Source organism: Somniosus microcephalus, chromosome 2, assembly GCF_052327205.1.
Source record: "Somniosus microcephalus isolate GS21.2 chromosome 2, FLI_Smic_1.0, whole genome shotgun sequence".
Lineage (NCBI taxonomy): Eukaryota > Metazoa > Chordata > Chondrichthyes > Squaliformes > Somniosidae > Somniosus > Somniosus microcephalus.
In genome coordinates this window covers 52,688,635-52,706,636 of record NC_140988.1, presented here as the reverse complement: position 1 = coordinate 52,706,636, position 18,002 = coordinate 52,688,635, and positions in this window count along the sequence as shown.

The window sequence follows — 18,002 nt, the reverse complement described above, 5'->3', positions numbered from 1 at the left end:
TAGTTGCGCTCAGCGGAGGTCAATGATCTGGATGCGAACGCAACTGGCCTCTCCTGGCCATTTGGCAACTTGTGTGAGAGTACTGCCCCAATACCATATGGAGAAGCATCACAAGCCAAACGAATAGGCAGCGTTGGGTTGAAGTGAGCCAACACTTCCTCTGAGGTGATCAATGCCTTGCTTTCGCGAAAGGCCCTCTTACAGTCCTCGCTCCACTTCCATGGTACTCCCTTCTGCAAAAGAGCGTTCAGCGGGTGCAGCACCGTGGATAAATTTGGCAGAAACTTATGGTAATAGTTAATCGACCCTAGAAACGACCTCAATTGGGATACATTATCCGGAGCGGGAGCCTTCACAACAGCTTCGATCTTGTCAGGAGACTTATGAAGCCCCTCCTGGTCAATGACATGACCACAGTACGAGATCCGCTTCTGAAAGAATTCACATTTCTGGCGATTAACTCGAAGTCCATATTCTTTCAATCTGGTGAGCACCAGTTCCAAGTTTGCAAGGTGTTCCTCGTCATCATCTCCTGTAATCAGAATATCGTCCAGATAACATTGTGTACCTGGAATTCCCTGTAATACCTGCTCCATGGCCCTCTGCCAAATTGCTGGAGCCGATGCCACTCCAAAAACCAGTCTATTATACCGGTACAAGCCTCTATGCGTGTTGATCATGAGATACTGGCGTGACTCTTCCTCAACTTCCATCTGTAAGTACGCCTGCGCCAGGTCTATCTTGGTGAAGTGTTTCCCGCCGGACAACGAAGCGAAGATATCCTCAATCCGCGGAAGCGGATACTGCACCGTGTGAAGCACCGGATTTACAGTGATCTTGAAATCTCCACGGATGCGAACCTTCCCCGGTTCCCCCGGCTTGTTGCTCGATGAACGCTTCATGACGGGGACAATGGGCGTGGCCCACTCACTCCAGTCTACCTTAGACAGTACTCCTGAACGTTCTAGCCCTTCCAGCTCAGCTTCCACAGCAGGTCGTATTGCATAAGGTACCGGTCTGGCTTTGAAAAATTTCGGGTTTGCATGCTCTTCAACCTTGATGTTTGCCGTAATTCCTCTCAGTGTTCCCAGTCCCTGTTGGAACACCTCTTTAGCATCGTCCAATATTCTGGACAATCGTTTAGGTTTGACATCTTTTGTACCGGAATCTACCGTTAGCGCTTTTAAGGAATGCCAGTCCATATTTATTTTCCTAATCCACTCCCGTCCCAGTAGTGGTGGACCTCCCTCAGGTAGCACATATAAGTCCATTCCTTGGCTTTCTTTGCCCTTGTGGACCACCTTTACCTCTATCTTCCCGATGGGGTATACTCTTTGCCCCGTGTATGTTTTCAATACAATCTCCGTATCCCGTAGGGAAATATGTGGGAATAACCTTTTGTAATCTTTCTTATTCATGACCGTCAATGCCGATCCAGTGTCCAATTCCATCTTCACTTGGACTCCTGCTATCTGAAGTGTGACCCAAATTGTTTGGAGGTCTGCTTCCTTACCAACATTGTGTACTCTTAGACTACCCAGTTCATTACTGCTGGAGTCTGAATCTGACTTCTGTTCGTTCGAACTGTTCTCTGTCACCTTGTGTACCTTTCTGTACTTTTCCTGCGGTGACTTTTTGTTGCTGGTCTTCTTTCCTGACCGGCATACTTTAGCTATGTGACCAAGCCTGCCACATTTTCTGCATTCCTGATTTTTGAACCAGCACTGGTTCTGATCGTGCGTTGTCTTTCCACAACGATAACATTTTACTGTACTCAAGACCATTTGATTGGTGCTGAGTTCCGGTGACCGTAGCTGCATTTCCGCAGTGCCTCTCGCTGCGGCTTCGTGCGAAGCTGCAATAGTGACAGCTTTATCAAGCGTAAGCTCATTCTCCTCAAGCAGTCGTGTTTGGTAGTCTTTCCCGCGCTCGTCTTCTTCCCCCGCCGACTACAATGGCGGATTCCTGCGTTTGCCTTCTTCCCCCGCTGGCTGCAATGGCGATTGCCTTGCTGCTGCCGTTCTCGCCTCCCCAGCGGTTCTCACTCCCCGACGCTGCTTTGCCTTGCAGCCCCGCTTGCAGCCTGGTCCTGTACCCCGGCTGCGTTTGAGTTCTCCGCGGCTCTCGAGCCTTAAGCTACCCCAGTCGCTGCGCCTCTCGGCCTCGATTGCAGCCCGGCCCTTTCTATCGGCCGTGGTCGAGCTCTCTGCCCTTCTTTCTCCGTTTTCCCTCCCCTACTCCACAGCCAACGCGGCCGACTTTCTGCTCGTGTCGCTGATCGGCTTACCCACCACCATGGTAGAAGGGATGATCACTGCCTGTCGCTGATGGAGGGCTTCGTGGTCAGAATTCTTTTTCTTTTTAACCCGGGTTCTCGATGCCTCCCGTGCGATGGTGCTCAACAGGATGATGAGGGCGGATGCCTCTTCTCGACGCCCGTTCTGAGGACGAAGCTGCCTTGGATGTAAAACTGCCGCAGGGTAAAATCGGACTCGTCGCCACTGTTGAGTCTGTGTGTCCCAGTTATGTTTAGGATCAATCACTGACACAGACAACAAGAATAACTTTTAACAGGTCTTTACTATTCGGAGGTCAGGGCTGAACTGCCCAGCAAATCCTTACACAACACTTATATACCGGTGTGGTCACCACCGGTATTACAGTATATAGCAGCCAAGAGAAAGTAGTACATCTCTGAAAGTAGTTCTCTTAAGGTGGAACAGGTTACATACACCACACTGTCTATGATTGCAGAGTGAATGGAGGAGTCCACCTCAAGCAGGAATGGGTTGATGTCGCAGGGCATTACAAGGATGCGTTCCACCATAGATAGAGTGGCCAACTCCATGGTAAATCAAATGCGGCAATCAAATGAGTTCATGCCGACATGTCTGGTGCCTTTAATAGAATGACAGATACCTTAGCCGTGGCATTTCAGCGCATCACTGACCTGCACCAAGCTGCTCTCCGGCAGAGTGACAGGAGTGAAGCGGCTGGCCCATGAGAGGGATGATGGCAAAAAGGGACATAGAAGTGGTGACGCCACTCAAAGTGCTCCCAACTCACCTATTTCCCCCTCACCCTCAGCCAGTATCCAACATGCTGCCTTGTCTCCTGATGGCTGAGTGCCCCTGCACAGGTGCAGATTGAGCAGTCTTTGGCGGGGCCCTCAAGGGCTCCAAAAACCAAAGCTCATCTGTCAATAGCATCTCAGCAGTCACAGAAACATAGAAACATAGAAGATAGGAGCAGGAGTAGGCCATTCGGCCCCTCGAGCCTGCTCCGCCATTCAATGAGATCATGGCTGATCATCCAAATTCAGTACCCTGTCCCTGCCTTCTCCCCATATCCCTTGATCCCTTTAGCCTTAAGAAATATATCTAACTCCTTCTTGAATATATTTAATGAATTGGCCTCCACCGCCTTCTGTGGTAGAGAATTCCACAGGTTCACCACTGTCTAGGTGAAGAAATTCCTCCTCATCTCTGTCCTAAATGGCTTACCCCTTATCCTTAGACTGTGACCCCTGGTTCTGGACTCCTCGGCCATCGGGAACATCCTTCCTGCATCTAGTTTGTCTAGTCCTGTTAGAATTTTGCGACTCTGGCTGGCTTCCAACAGGTGCAGGGCATCATCAATTGCACACACGTGGCAATCAGTGCACCCCCCAGATCAACCAGGAGTATTCGTAAACTGCACGGGGTTCTATTCCATCAATGTCCAGCTGGTGTGCAACCACAAGAAAAGGTTTCTGCAGGTCTGCGCCAGATTCCTGCAGCATTCCAAGCTCTCTCACCTCTTTGGACCTGTAAAGAGACTTAAGGGGATTTGAAGCTGCGGAAGGAACAAAGTGTTGAGCACACATCATCTGCGGAAGAATCCAAGAGGAAGAGGAGGAGGATGAGAAGGAAGAGGAAGAGGAGGAGGAGGATGAGAAGTAAGAGGAAGAGGAAGAGGAGGAGGAGGATGAGAAGTAAGAGGAAGAGGAAGTGGAGGATGCTAATGAGGAGGAGGCCAAGATCAAGATCGTGATCCCAACGTGATCAGCCACTCACATTGGTGCCTGGGATGCCAGGGATTCCCTTATAGTTGTACGGTACAGTTAGTCATGCCCACTGGACCGATGTAACTATTACTTCCAATGGCCACTCCCAATCCCACTGACACAAAACAGTCCTACAACCAACCAACCACCCACTGCACACCCCTCCATTGGTCCCCATCTGTAGGATTCGCAAAATTGGACTTTGTATTAATAAGGGTCAAATGGCAGAAGAGGCCATGATTTTAAAGACTGTTTTAAAAGAAACCCAGAAAAAGGGGCATACAAAATGGCCACCATACCATGTGACCAGCTTATTGGGACACTTTAAAATGGTTCCTGCGCAACCTCAGACAGCTTTGTGGATTCAACCTACAGCAAGTTCTGGAAGCCGTTTCTGAGAGAACAAAACCAGACCCAGACATATGCATATGGATTAGATGCAGATCCAGTCAAGATCAGCCTGGTGACAGAGGCCATCAAAATGTTGACCCAGACAAAAGGGGACAATTTCATATTCATGAGAACAGCACCAGGGACTAGATAACGAGATCAGCAGGACATTAAAAACAATGAAGGTAATTCCAGACCAGAGATGGGCCTTTAGCAGCCGTTTAAGACATTTTAAAATATAATAACTACCCCGCTGTGCTCCCAGCCCACCAAAAGTAAAACAAAGACTAACCTGATTTTGGGCGGGAAGTGAAGCCTCTGAAGAAAAGGTATAACTGGAGTTACAGTTGGAGAGGGTTACAGTTGCAAGCTTGAAGAGACACGCAGCTTGAGTGGAGTTTGAATCCGGACACCCAGAAGAAGAAGTAGGCACTCGCAGGAGGAGGAAGAAAGCCATCATTGAGAAGGCCGTCTCGAAGCCGGCGTCCCGCCCCGGGGAAACACATCGGGAGATCATCGACCATCCCCGGGCCGTTGCCGGAACAAGAGGCCATCGACCCAACTTGGGAGAAGAAACAAAAAAATAAAGGTCCCGAGAGAAGAAACCTTCCAGCCACCCTGGCTCGGGAGAAGAGAAAAGAAACTGAAGAAGTGATGGGAGCCAGCCCAAGGCTCCTCTAACCAGGGTCGAGCCGATGATCCTCGACCCCGCCGACATCCAGGCCCGCCAGTGTCCAGCCGCCCCCGACCCCCACCTCAGGAGAGAGGTGTGGCGCAGCTCGCAGGGGCTCCACGATCCACGTGGAGACGAAACGCCTGAAAGGACCAAACATAGACTCGATTTCAAAACCTTGCACTTCCTAGTGGGATTGGTGAGCATGTTTCTGGCCCTTCACAATCAGATCTAGATAGGTTTAATAAGGGGGTGGATTTAAGGGTACAATTAACATGAGTTGTTGTCCCTCGATGTTCCGTGTGTTTCCTTATTTCATGATGATCTTTGTAGAGTATAAGATGCCTGTATTTGCTTTAGTTAGTACTGTGTCGTTACGATTTGTTTGTGTGTTTTTCCCTCCCATGTACTCCCTTATCTGCTTGCATTTGATTTGATATTTTTCCTTATGCAATAAAATTTCATTTTGTTTAATCAAACTTGGTCTACAAGAGTTTTCTCTACATTGTAGTTCCTGCACCTAAGTCCAGAGTATAGAATCTAAGGGGCGAGTGGGTCGAACCACTCAAGGTTTACAGTGCAAGAGAGAGAGGCCTCTAGAGAGAGAAACCTCAGGGAAATCTCTCAAGGAAAACCCTTACACATCAATTCATGTCTTCTCATACCACCGAAAAGGCAACTTGCCACCCAACAACCAAGAATGGGCAACACTGGAAAGTGGTGCAAAGTAATAAATTGTATGTGATTCTTCTAAAAAACAGAAATTAACTACATAACATTTTCTCATATTTCCATGTGCACACCCTTGTACAAAACCTTACTCTTCCATTTCCGACCACTCTGACATAGTGCAACCCCTGTGGCATCAGCAGAGGTAGAGGCAGACTACTCAGATCCCTGCTCTGACTCTTTGGTATTTTTGAGGATGTAACTGGTAGAATAGATAAGGGAGAACCAGTGGATGTGGCGTATTTGGACTTTCAGAAGGCTTTCGATAAGGTCCCGCATAAGAGATTAGCATGTAAAGTTAAGGCACATGGGATTGGGGGCAATGTACTGACTTGGATAGAGAACTGGTTGGCAGACAGGAAGCAAAGAGTTGGAATAAACAGTTCTTTTTCCGAGTGGCAGGTAGTGACTAGTGGGGTACCACAGGGATCGGTCCTAGGGCCCCAGCTATTCACAATATATATAAATGATCTAGACGAGGGGACTAGATGTAATATCTCCAAGTTTGCAGACGACACAAAGCTGGGTGGGCATGTGTGCTGTGAGGAGGATGCTGAGAAACTCCAGGATGATTTGGACAGGTTGGGTGATTGGGCAGAAGCATGGCAGATGCAATATAACATGGATAAATGTGAGGTTATCCACTTTGGTGTCAAAAACAGGAAGGCAGATTATTATCTGAATGGCAATAGATTGGGAGAAAGGGAAGTGCAATGAGACCTGGGTGTCCTTGTGCACCAGTCGCTGACGGTAAGCATGCAGGTGCAGCAGGCGGTTAAGAAGGCAAATGGTATGTTGGCCTTCGTAGCGAGAGGGTTTGTGTACAGGAATAAGGCTGTCTTGCTCCAGTTGTACAGGGCCTTGTTGAGACCACATCTTGAGTATTGTGTGCAGTTCTGGTCGCCTTATCTGAGGAAGGATGTTCTTGCCATGGAAGGAGTTCAGCGAAGGTTCACCAGGCTGATACCTGGGATGGCAGGAATGACGTATGAGGAGAAATTGGGTCGATTTGGCTTTTACTCGCTGGAGTTTAGAAGAATGAGAGGGGATCTCATTGAAACTTATAAAATTCTGACAGGACTGGACAGACTAGATGCAGGAAGGATGTTGCCGATGGTCGGGGAGTCCAGAACCAGGGGTCACAGTCTAAGGATAAGGGGTAGGCCATTTAAGGCAGAAATGAGGAGGAATTTCTTCACCCAGAGTGTGGTGAACCTGTGGAATTCTCTACCACAGAGGGCAGTAGAGGCCAATTCATTAAATATATTCAAGAAGGAGTTGGATATATTTCTTAAGGCTAAAGGGATCAAGGGGTATGGGGAGAAAGCAGGGACCGGGTACTGAATTTGGATGATCAGCCATGATCGCATTGAATGGCGGAGCAGGCTCGAGGGGCCGAATGGCCTACTCCTGCTCCTATCTTCTATGATGGTCATTTTGCTCCTCGTCCCACGTCCAATCTAAGGTACCAATGCTGCCATCCATCCTGATTTAAATCTTAGTACCTCTCACCACAAGTACTCTGAACAAACCTTTTCCTAGTGGTAGGTAAAATAGCAGCTGTAGGCACTGAGTATTTATTGCTATATTTGTCTGACTTTTAATGAGCCCCATGAATTCCCATTGTGTTCTCGTTTTGGTTTCAATGGTGAGTTTTAGGAAGCCTGGGAAACCCGTAGGTGCACCGCTAACTTTGAATGTAGGTTAAAATATCGCTGCAATTGAGCGATTACCATATTTAAATTGCTAACCCGCCTCTTAGGAGAGATTACGCACAACCAGCCAACCGCGTGCAAGAAAACCCAGAAGTCGACACTTTGGAGCTGGCTTCTGCCGTGCTGACATTGTTGTCAAATTTAACCCCCCCCCACCGCACCTAAACCCACGCGCTCTTCAACATTAAAATTCCCGTGATTTCTTAACACACATCTTTGGAAACAGTATGAAAGTGATTGGTAGATTTTTTAAATATTCATCTTTCTCATCCTCTCTCCTGCTGATACTGACTCTTCACTGAAGTGGAATTGCACAGATGCTGCAGTCTCTGGTGCTTCATCCAAGTGGCTATTCTTTATGTGTGAGCCCAGAAAGTGATTGTCAACAGCCCATTTGACTATGGTGGGCACCACAGTTCTCACAGTTGTCACTGTGTAGCAAAAAGGAGGGGGAACCCTAGCTAATATTGCCATTTCCACTTAAGAGAACTTCTGTGTTGAGATTAGCTAACCCAGACAGAAGTTTAAAACTTTTGGGGGAAAAATTTGGTTGGTTTGCGCCTCCCGTTAGCACCCTAATGGGGCGCAAATCAACTAGCGCCCGGGCGCGGCGATGTTTGCGCCGCTCGCGAAATTGACCAGACATTTTGCGGTGGAGCTAAACATTACCGCCACGATCTCCTGCGCCCGCAGATCGTGACGTCAGTCGAGTGTGCAATGCCCCGGTAGCGCCCCGGACCGGATATTGAGTGGCGCCCCCTGCCATTCCGCCTGCCGCTAGCAACGACAAGTTGAGGGGAACGTTTTGCAGTCAGGAAGGGACTGGGGGAGCGCTATTTAAAGGCGACCGCTTCCTGCCTTTTTTTGTTGCCGACATTTCTGCACCACACATTTTGAGAGAGAGAGAAATATTTCTGGAGAGATTCAACGCTGTGTGAAGGAGTTTTGGGTACTGAGCAGCACTTTGCAGGTTCATTTTGATTTGACCTTCCTTCCATCGATTTAGAAGAGACTATGGGGGCTGCACTCTGAGCTCTTTCCCTGGGCCTCTCCATTGTTCTTTCCAGCAGATTTGATGTACAGGTCTCTCCAGGCTGAGATTCAAGGCTGCAATGAGCAGGATGTGGATGGAGAACAAGATTGACCCTCCCCTTTAAGAACTGGCCGGCGCCAGTGTGTCTGTGTTCCATTGCTGACTGACATCACATGAGCTTCGCCAGCGCTCTGAGGTAGCGCCTCGCTCCTTGGCGTTAGTGCCTTAAGAGAGGTGTGTAGCACCTGATTTAGCGCTCCAATCACCTCCAGGGGCGATAGAAGCCAAGTTTGCAGTTGGAGGTGATAATTAGCGGCAGGCGCTAAACTTTGCGCCCGGCCGATAATTGCGCCCCAAACGGGACGATACCGAATTTTTCCCCCTTGAAGTTTAGTTCTTGAATTGTGTCACAATAGAACCTTTACCTCATCAGTCAACTTTACCTCAGTTTGAATTAGATTATTCGTGCCATATGATGGAAATGTTGTGCTTCTAGGAATTGGGCTGAGATTGCTCCAAACTATTTCATTTGGGATCCTTAGGCTGTTTTTACACTACAACAATAACAAAAACAACTTGCATTAATATCGCTCCTTTAAAGTGATAAAACGTCCTAAGGGCCTTAACAGGGATGTAGTCAGACAACAAAAATTGACACCAAGTCAATGCACAAATGTGATTTCTGCCGACAGAATGGCACAAGAAGGGGAGAAGCCCTGAGGAAATAAACCCCCAGAAAGTAAGCATGGATCTGCTCTCAGGGCAGCAGCAAATAAAAACTTGCAGAGTATTTGTTTAAAGTGGAGGTCATTTGTGCGGGTAAAAACAAATTATTGCCCAATGGTACCTAACTGGTTTGCCAATGGAGGAGAGAGGTGGTGGTGCACCACGTGCTCTAAAATTCTCCGATGTATCTGTAGGTGTGTTACCCCAGGATACCATCCACACAGGAGAGCAACACAAAGTGCCTGCTGACCGGTAGCGCTGCATGTCAATGCACAGACCAACACCCAGGGGAACTAGTTCCAAGTCAGGAAAAAGTTTAGCGACCTTACCATGTCAGCTAAAGTAGGATCATCGCAACGTATATAAAGTAGGTTTGCAAAGTATTCATGCCAAAGTCTTTATTCCCCATCATATAGTACTTTGAATGATTACCATGCGATCACATTAAGCACCAGCACTTAACACTTATAACTCCTCTTTCACTCACATCCATTACTGAAAGATGCAAGAACTATAGAGTAGTGATAATGGGGGACTTCAGCTATCCTAATACAAACTGGGATAGTAACAGCGTAAAGGGCACAGAGGGGGAAGAATTTCTGAAGTCTGTTCAGAAGAACTTTCTTGATCTGTATGTTTCCGGCCCAATGAGGAAGAAGGCATCTAGATCTGGGGAATGAAGTAGATCAAGTGGAGCAAGTGTCAGTAGGAGAACATTTAGGGAAGAGTGATCATAGTATCATAAGGTTTAGATTAGCTATGGAAAAGGACAGGGGGCAATCTAGAGTAAAAATACTTAATTGGAGGAAGGCAAATTTCAGTGGGATGAGAACAGATCTGGCCCGGGTAAATTGGAATCAAAGATTGGCAGGCAAAACTGTAGTGGAACAATATGTAAGGGTTTCGCAAAATTCCCCTGAAAACAAGAGAAACATTGGTCCACATCGTGGATGAAGATTTATGTGTTTTTGAATTGCCTCTGGGTCAGATCAATGTTTTGGAGCATGCTCAGAGCCACGAAAGACTGCTGGACTAGACTACAATGGAGTCGAGGAAATTCGTGGAAGTATTCACAAACATTGAGAAGGAACATCTTTTAAGGCTTATGCTTTTGAGCCCGGTCAATCACAGAGGTTTACAGCTTGTAATGTGTTTGTGTGAAAGACCTGTCAATCAAACCAGGAAGGTCAGGAGTTGCCTACCTGACCCGAGGTCGATTATGGCTGGCTATGATTCAACAGCCAATCACAGTCCCTTTTTTGTGTACTGGTCAGACGGAGCGGCAGCAGAATGAAAGACCTGTCAATTAAACCAGGGAGGTCAGGAGTTGCCTACTTGACCCGAGGTCGATTATGGCTGGCTATGTTTAAACAAGCAATTCAGCAGCCAATCACAGTCCTTTTGTTTGTGGACTGGAACTTTAGGCGGGAATTTTTCCAGCCAGAGCGGCAGCAGCACAGGTATAAAGATAGCTACTGAGAAGCTATCAGGGCTCTTCTCTTTTTACTTCGCTGGATCAGGTGAGCAGAGTGTTTTGACTCCTAAACAAGACAACCTAGCAAGGACTTTGGGGTGGTGATTTAAGGGAAATGCTAAGATTGTTTAAATAACATTGTAGCCATTGTATCCTTCGTTTTTGCCGTGTGTACCCCCTTGTTATATACTTTTGTTGCATTTACTATGTTCGTGTGGTATAGTTTATATTTTACTAGCTGGGGAGCCCCGCGTTGCGAGGGCAATTTTGGGGCACGAGGGCAATTTTGGGGCATTTGGTCTCCCTGCCCCTGTGTGTCCCCCCTCTCCCTGTCATGTCCTCTCCCTGTCCTATCCCTCCCTCCCCTCTCTCCCTCCCCTCCCCTCTCTCCCTCCCTCCCCTCCCCCCTCCCTCCCCTCCCCTCTCTCCCTCCCCTCCCTCCCCCCCCACCCCTCCCCCACTCCCCTCTGTCCCTCTCTCCGGCCCCTCCCCCTGCCTAGCGAGCCCCGCGTTGCGAGGGCAATTTTGGGGTGCGAGGGCAATTTTGGGGCGTTTGGTCTCCCTGCCCCTGTGTGTCCCTCCTCTCCCTGTCATGTCCTCTCCCTGTCCTATCCCTCCCTCCACTCTCTCCCTCCCCTCCCCTCTCTCCCTCCCTCCCCTCCCCTCTCTCCCTCCCCTCCCCTCCCCTCCCCCCCACTCCCCCCCCGCTCCCCTCTGTCCCTCTCTCCGGCCCCTCCCCCTGCCTAGCACCTGAGCTCCGGTGCCGTTGCTGAGGTCCCCCGCGTATCGCGCGGCTGATGGACGGCCGCTGCGTGCGGGCGGGCGGTGCATGCGCGGTGAGTGCGGGCGCCGCATGCGCGGTGAGTGCGGGCGGCGCATGCGCGGTCAGTGCGAGCGGCCCGCGGGAGCCGGCAAGGCCGTTAGCGAGCGGGAAACTTCGGGCGGCGCGCCCGCGCTCCGTCCGCGACACCTGAGAGGGGGAAGTAGAGAGAGACAGAGAGGGAAGAGGAGAAGGAGAGAGAGGGAAGAGGAGAGCGGGAAGAGGAGAAGGAGAGAGAGGGAAGAGGAGAAGGAGAGAGAGAGAGGGAAGAAAGAGAGAGAGAGAGAGAAATTTTTTCAGCTTCAGGCCCCGAGTCCCCCCTGCGCGAGGGTGAGGAGGAGGGGGGGGGGTTGCTAAACACAATATAAAACTCAAATAAATTGTTAATTAATTGCCTAACACATAATTGAAATATTTACCTTAGTTCCCTAACACACAGAAAGTGTGGGGGAAAAAATTGTGGAAAATCAAGATGGCGGCCACTCACCTCGGTTCAGAAGGATAAGGCCCGCCCACACACGCACCGATTGGTCGACCGGTCAGGTCACCGAAGCGTAGGATTGGTCAATCGTCGAGTCACTCGACACTCAACTGTAGGAAGACCTCGACGTCACACGGTCGCTAATGAGATGCTAATGAGCGCAACGCTGAACGTTTTTGGGATACTGCGGGCGGGATTTTTGTCCGGCCGAAACGTAAATACGCCTATGACCGGTCCGGAATCGCAAGCTTTCTTTTGAGGCGACGCGCGCGTCGGTACGCTCTGTAACTTCCAAACGTATAGAGACCAGGCGGACAGACAGACAGAAGAGCCGCTTTATATATATAGATTATGGTTCTTTAGTTTAATAAATTTTGACTTTGCTCATATCCAAACCAATCGTCCGCTTTAACGTCATTAATTGTAAGTCCTCCAGTCAGAACTGAAAGGTGGGGTAGCGATTCGGAACCGCTGTTAAATTGGTTTACAGTGCAGCAGGCAAAAGGGCTGCTGGCCAGGTATGTTACCATAAACCAGGTAATAGATGCCCCCCCTACAAATGGCGACCCAGATGGGACTGGAGGCAGTTCTTGATTTGATGAGGGATTTGGATCTGCAGCAAGCATCGGCTCTTCTCTTTCTTGCTTTCAGTCTGTGGGCAGTCCTGTGGAAGGTAGTGGCAGCGTGTAGGCTGACCTATCGGGGTATAGGTGGCTGGGTTAGAAAGGGTGAGAGGAGAGAGCAGGAGGAGGTTAAAGAGGCCAAGAGTCAGGAGTTCCAGTTTGAAAAATGCCAGGCATTTATAGAGCGCCTTGTGCAGGAAGTCACTGAGGCCAGAGATAGTGAGATGAGACTGCGGGAAGAGAATGTCCGCCTCATCTCAGAAGTAAAAGAGCAGGAGGAAAGGTTTAGGGAACTAAGGACAGCTTATAAGCTGGCCTGCGCCCAAAGGTTTAGTGAAGCAGATCATGGCCCCTGTAGGGCAGAGATAGAAAGCCTGAACATGGCTTTAAAAGCAAGGGGGATGATTTGCATGATCAGCCCGAAGGCAGGTCAGCTGGATTTTACTGGCAGCCCAAGTGAAACCATCCCACAGGCAGCACCCAGAACGGGGCTGGATAGGGAATTAGAGATCCCAAGACCGCAGCCCACAACCCCGAGTCTCCAGGGGCTCTGGCGGCAAGACGGGGTGGACAATGAGGTGGTAGGAGGACGCCAGCAGGTCCCGCTGGGCAGGCAGGGACCAGGACCAATGTACCCCCTCCGACAACGGAGGTACGGTCAGCCCGTGAATGCTAATGACCCAGGGGCTGTTCAGAATACCTTCCTCGTGCCTTATGATACCTCACAGCTCAGAGGCATGGTGAAACATATTCCCATGCTCTCTGAAAAGGGAGACCCCTCACTGCACTTCCAACAAGTAGACCAGGCAGCTGGTGTTAACGGCTGTGATGATGAAGAGAAAGCCAGGATGTTGCTTTTCTCTGTGGATAGTAAGCTCTATCAGACCCTCTCAGATGAGGCCAAGAGAGGGCAGAAGGGTTTTGAGGACATGAAGGAGGAAATACTGGAAGCCATGGGTGCGAACGACGGCAATCCGTTCGATCGCGTAAGAAAAACACTGCAGCAGGAAGGGGAGACTCCACAGGCATTTGCAGATAGGCTGTGGCCAGTTTACAACAGTGTGTGTACAGGGGGACAAGATAGAGCACAGCTGAACCAGCGGCAGCGGACCCAATGGCTTCGTTGCCTGGAGCACAATTGCCTGCCCTGGATAACAGCAAAAGCTGATGCTTGGTTTGACTCCCGAGACCCCCTAGCTACCGAAGGGACTGTAATCCGGCAGCTCACGGTAGCATTTAGGAACGGGAGGAATGGGGAGAGGCCCCAACAAAAGGGTAAGGTCCACGAGGTTAAACCTGGGGATCGATATAGCAAAGAATGGCGTCAGGAGGGGAGCCATCCCTCCCAGAACAAGGTCACTTGTTACAAGTGCGGGGAGGAGGGCCACTGGCGCAGGGATTGTAAAAAGCCTGGGAGAGATACAGCCAGGAACCCCGCAGCCCCAACTCAGAAGGCAGAGACAGACACAATCGAGTCTGTCCTGGAGATGTTAAAATCTCTCATGAGGGCCAACCAGGGAAAGGGAGCAGCCATCAGTGGTGCTGCAGCCCCCTCGCCCACCTCTGCCTCCCCACAATGACTGGAAAGAAGGGGGTTTAAAGACAACCCCAACCAGGCAGCTGGGAGTGAGCCTGAGAATAGGAATCCTTAGCCCACAGTAGGTACAAGTTCACAGGCAAGTGCTGTAGCTTGTGTGGGGGGAGGAGCCATCCCTGGGCAAAGTAACCTGTTTAAGCCACGGTGGCATAGTGGTTAGCACTGTTGCCTCACAGCGCCAGAGACCCGGGTTCGAATCCGGCCTCGGGCGACTGTCTGTGTGGAGTTTGCACATTCTCCCCGTGTTTGCGTGGGTTTCCTCCGGGTGCTCCGGTTTCCTCCCACAGTCCAAAAATGTGCGAGTTAGGTTGATTGGCTATGATAAATTGACCCTTAGTGTTAGGGGGATTAAATACGTGGGGTTACGGGGATAGGGTGGGATATGTGTTGGTGTAGGGATTACGGGGATCGGGTGGGATATGTGTCGGTGCAGGCTCGATGGGCCGAAATGGCCTCTATCTGCACTGTGGGGTTTCTGTGATTCTGTGAACAGGGAAGGAGAGTTCTGGGACCACTGTAGAGCAGGTCCAGTAGCAGAAATCCTGGACAAGGGAGGCACACAGGGAATAGTTTTGGCCCCAGACCAAAGGCAGGCCCAAGTCCAAAATTCCCCATTTAAAGCCACTTGGGGAAGGGAACATGAGTTTGCCCACCAGTCAAGTTCAAGTTCACAGCCTGTAAAGACAGGTGCTGTGGCTTGGTCTAAGGGAGAAGTTGTCCAGCCCACAAATTGGGACACTTCCCTACCTCAGTGGGACCCTAATTTTAACAGAAGTTCGAATTTGAAATGGTTGGTGGCTTAGGAACAGAGAAACAGCAGCCTGGGATCAGAAATCTGCAGGCTGTTGCCACTCCATCCACTGAAACTGTTTGCACAGGCGCGGCCGCCTGCTTGGATACAGAGGCTTCACAGCCTCTGCCGTGGGACAAAGGGGAAGAGGTTTCCGCAGACGCGGCCGCCTGCTTGGATACAGAGGGTTCACAGCCTCTGCCGCGGGACTCAGGGGAGGAGATTCACACAGGCGCACTCGCCTGTTTAAAGGGACCAGCTTCCCAGCCAGCCTCTAGAATGGTTTCCCCCATGATGTGGGACCCTGGGGGGGCAGGGATAGCAATTCCTCTTGCAGGGGAGCTGGTAACAGGATTTGGACATGGGGGAGTAGGTTCCCAGCCAGCTAGGGCTGTGACCCAAGCTCAGGGTCTGCCAGCCAAAGTTTCCCCCACAGAGACGCCCCTTAGAAGGTCTCAGCGGGTGCCCCAGCCCAAGAAAGCATGGTCACCCACTTTACAGTGGAGGAAGGCGGTCTCCCGGGCCAGGGAGAAGCCAAAGAGCAGGGGTCCCCACTCAACAGCCAGAAGCTGCGAGGGACCAGCAGCAGGAGGCAGTCCAGCTTCGCTGCAGCCAGCAGCAATCTGCGACGGGGCCAGAGATTAGCCTGGCCGCCTGGAGACGGGCGGCATTTGTATTATAGCTGTGTATTGATTGTGTTTTGATCGTAGCGTGCTTTTAAGATGTATTTTAAGTTTTGTTGATATAACTAGTTTTAAGTTAAAGTGCAAAGAGTTTAAGTTTACATGTGTGCCAAATGTTTGTATTTTTGGTCCGAGGTCGAGGGACCCGACCATGTCTCCACCTAAGGCAGCAGGTCAGTGAGACCTGGCTGCATGTCCCTTTTAAGTTTTTGCAGGAGATGGGAAAATGAAGCAGCCATGTTCGCCCAGCCCGAGCTGGACATCGAATGAAGATACGGAATGTTGGGGATCACCTCGCCACTGGACGAATCCAGGAGACCCCGCAGCGATCTTCGGGAAAAACTGGACAGAGTCCGGAGGAATTTGCCTACTCCTCCTACGGGGAGGAGATGGCCCCAGCTGGGTGGGGCACGGCCCCCAACCCAGCACTATCCTGACCGAAGTTCACTTGCGGGAGACCTCGCTGTTGAGGAGTCATGATGGGGAAGAGCGGGCGCCTGGTCACAGGGACGCGTTCCTCGGGAGTGGGTGGTGATGGCCCGGGAAAGATTGGATAGGGGAGGGGGAGACCCAAGAGTCACGTGGGTGCGGTCGGGGGAGGGAGGAACTCACCCGGGCGCCCACGGGCAAAGAAGATAAGTTGTGGCTGGGAAGGATGAGTGGGTGGCCGGATCAGTGTGGGGCCAGGGAGTGCCGCCACACAGGCACCCATCATTTTCTGCAGCCAGTCGAGGGCAGACGGGAGGGGGAGGGACTGGGAGTCATGAGATCCCATACTCCCCGGTCTCGGTCTGTGCCAAGGTCATTTTAAACGTGAGGGGTACCCCGCCTCCACAAAAGGGCAAGGGAACAGCTCGGGGCTGGCGGAGCAGGCTGGTCGCTAAATCCATTCTGCCTGTTTTAAAGTTTAAGCTGATCAAAGGGGGGTGGAAGGTACTTTTACTGCCCGAGTGGGAGGAGCAATACCCACTCGAATTTCGTGACCCATCATCGGCACGTGATGATCGGGGTTCATTTAAGCATGTTGTTTAATGATTTTTTGTATTGTGTGTTGCAGCCCAAGTTGAGCAGAGGCGTCGGATCCTCTCCGTGCTTGGGACCAGTTTGTGACAACTCCAAGTTGAGCAGAGGCATAGGACCCTCTCCGTGCTTGTGATAATTTGAGTACATTGTGTAACTAAGATTGCAACATTTTGTAATAACTTATGATGTAAAAAAAAAGGTGTTTGTAAATTTGGATTACATTGTATAATTTTACAAGCGTATAGGGGTATGAGACCCCTTATTGAAAATTGATGTATGTGTAAGATGCCTACCGTACCACGGTTCTGGTTTTCTCAAATTTTGAGGGGAATAGACGGGACGGGGATCAGTGGCAGATAGCTATTAGGTAAATATAGGGGATGGTTGTTTGTGAGGGGGTCAGAGAATTTTGCTCACTCCTTTGAGTCGATACTACAATCAAGTTTGAAGTATCAAAAGGGGGGAATGTAAGGGTTTCGCAAAATTCCCCTGAAAACAAGAGAAACATTGGTCCACATCATGGATGAAGATTTATGTGTTTTTGAATTGCCTCTGGGTCAGATCAATGTTTTGGAGCATGCTCAGAGCCACGAAAGACTGCTGGACTAGACTACAATGGAGTCGAGGAAATTCGTGGAAGTATTCACAAACATTGAGAAGGAACATCTTTTAAGGCTTATGCTTTTGAGCCCAGTCAATCACAGAGGTTTACAGCTTGTAATGTGTTTGTGTGAAAGACCTGTCAATCAAACCAGGAAGGTCAGGAGTTGCCTACCTGACCCGAGGTCGATTATGGCTGGCTATGATTCAACAGCCAATCACAGTCCCTTTTTTGTGTACTGGTCAGACGGAGCGGCAGCAGAATGAAAGACCTGTCAATTAAACCAGGGAGGTCAGGAGTTGCCTACTTGACCCGAGGTCGATTATGGCTGGCTATGTTTAAACAAGCAATTCAGCAGCCAATCACAGTCCTTTTGTTTGTGGACTGGAACTTTAGGCGGGAATTTTTCCAGCCAGAGCGGCAGCAGCACAGGTATAAAGATAGCTACTGAGAAGCTATCAGGGCTCTTCTCTTTTTACTTCGCTGGATCAGGTGAGCAGAGTGTTTTGACTCCTAAACAAGACAACCTAGCAAGGACTTTGGGGTGGTGATTTAAGGGAAATGCTAAGATTGTTTAAATAACATTGTAGCCATTGTAT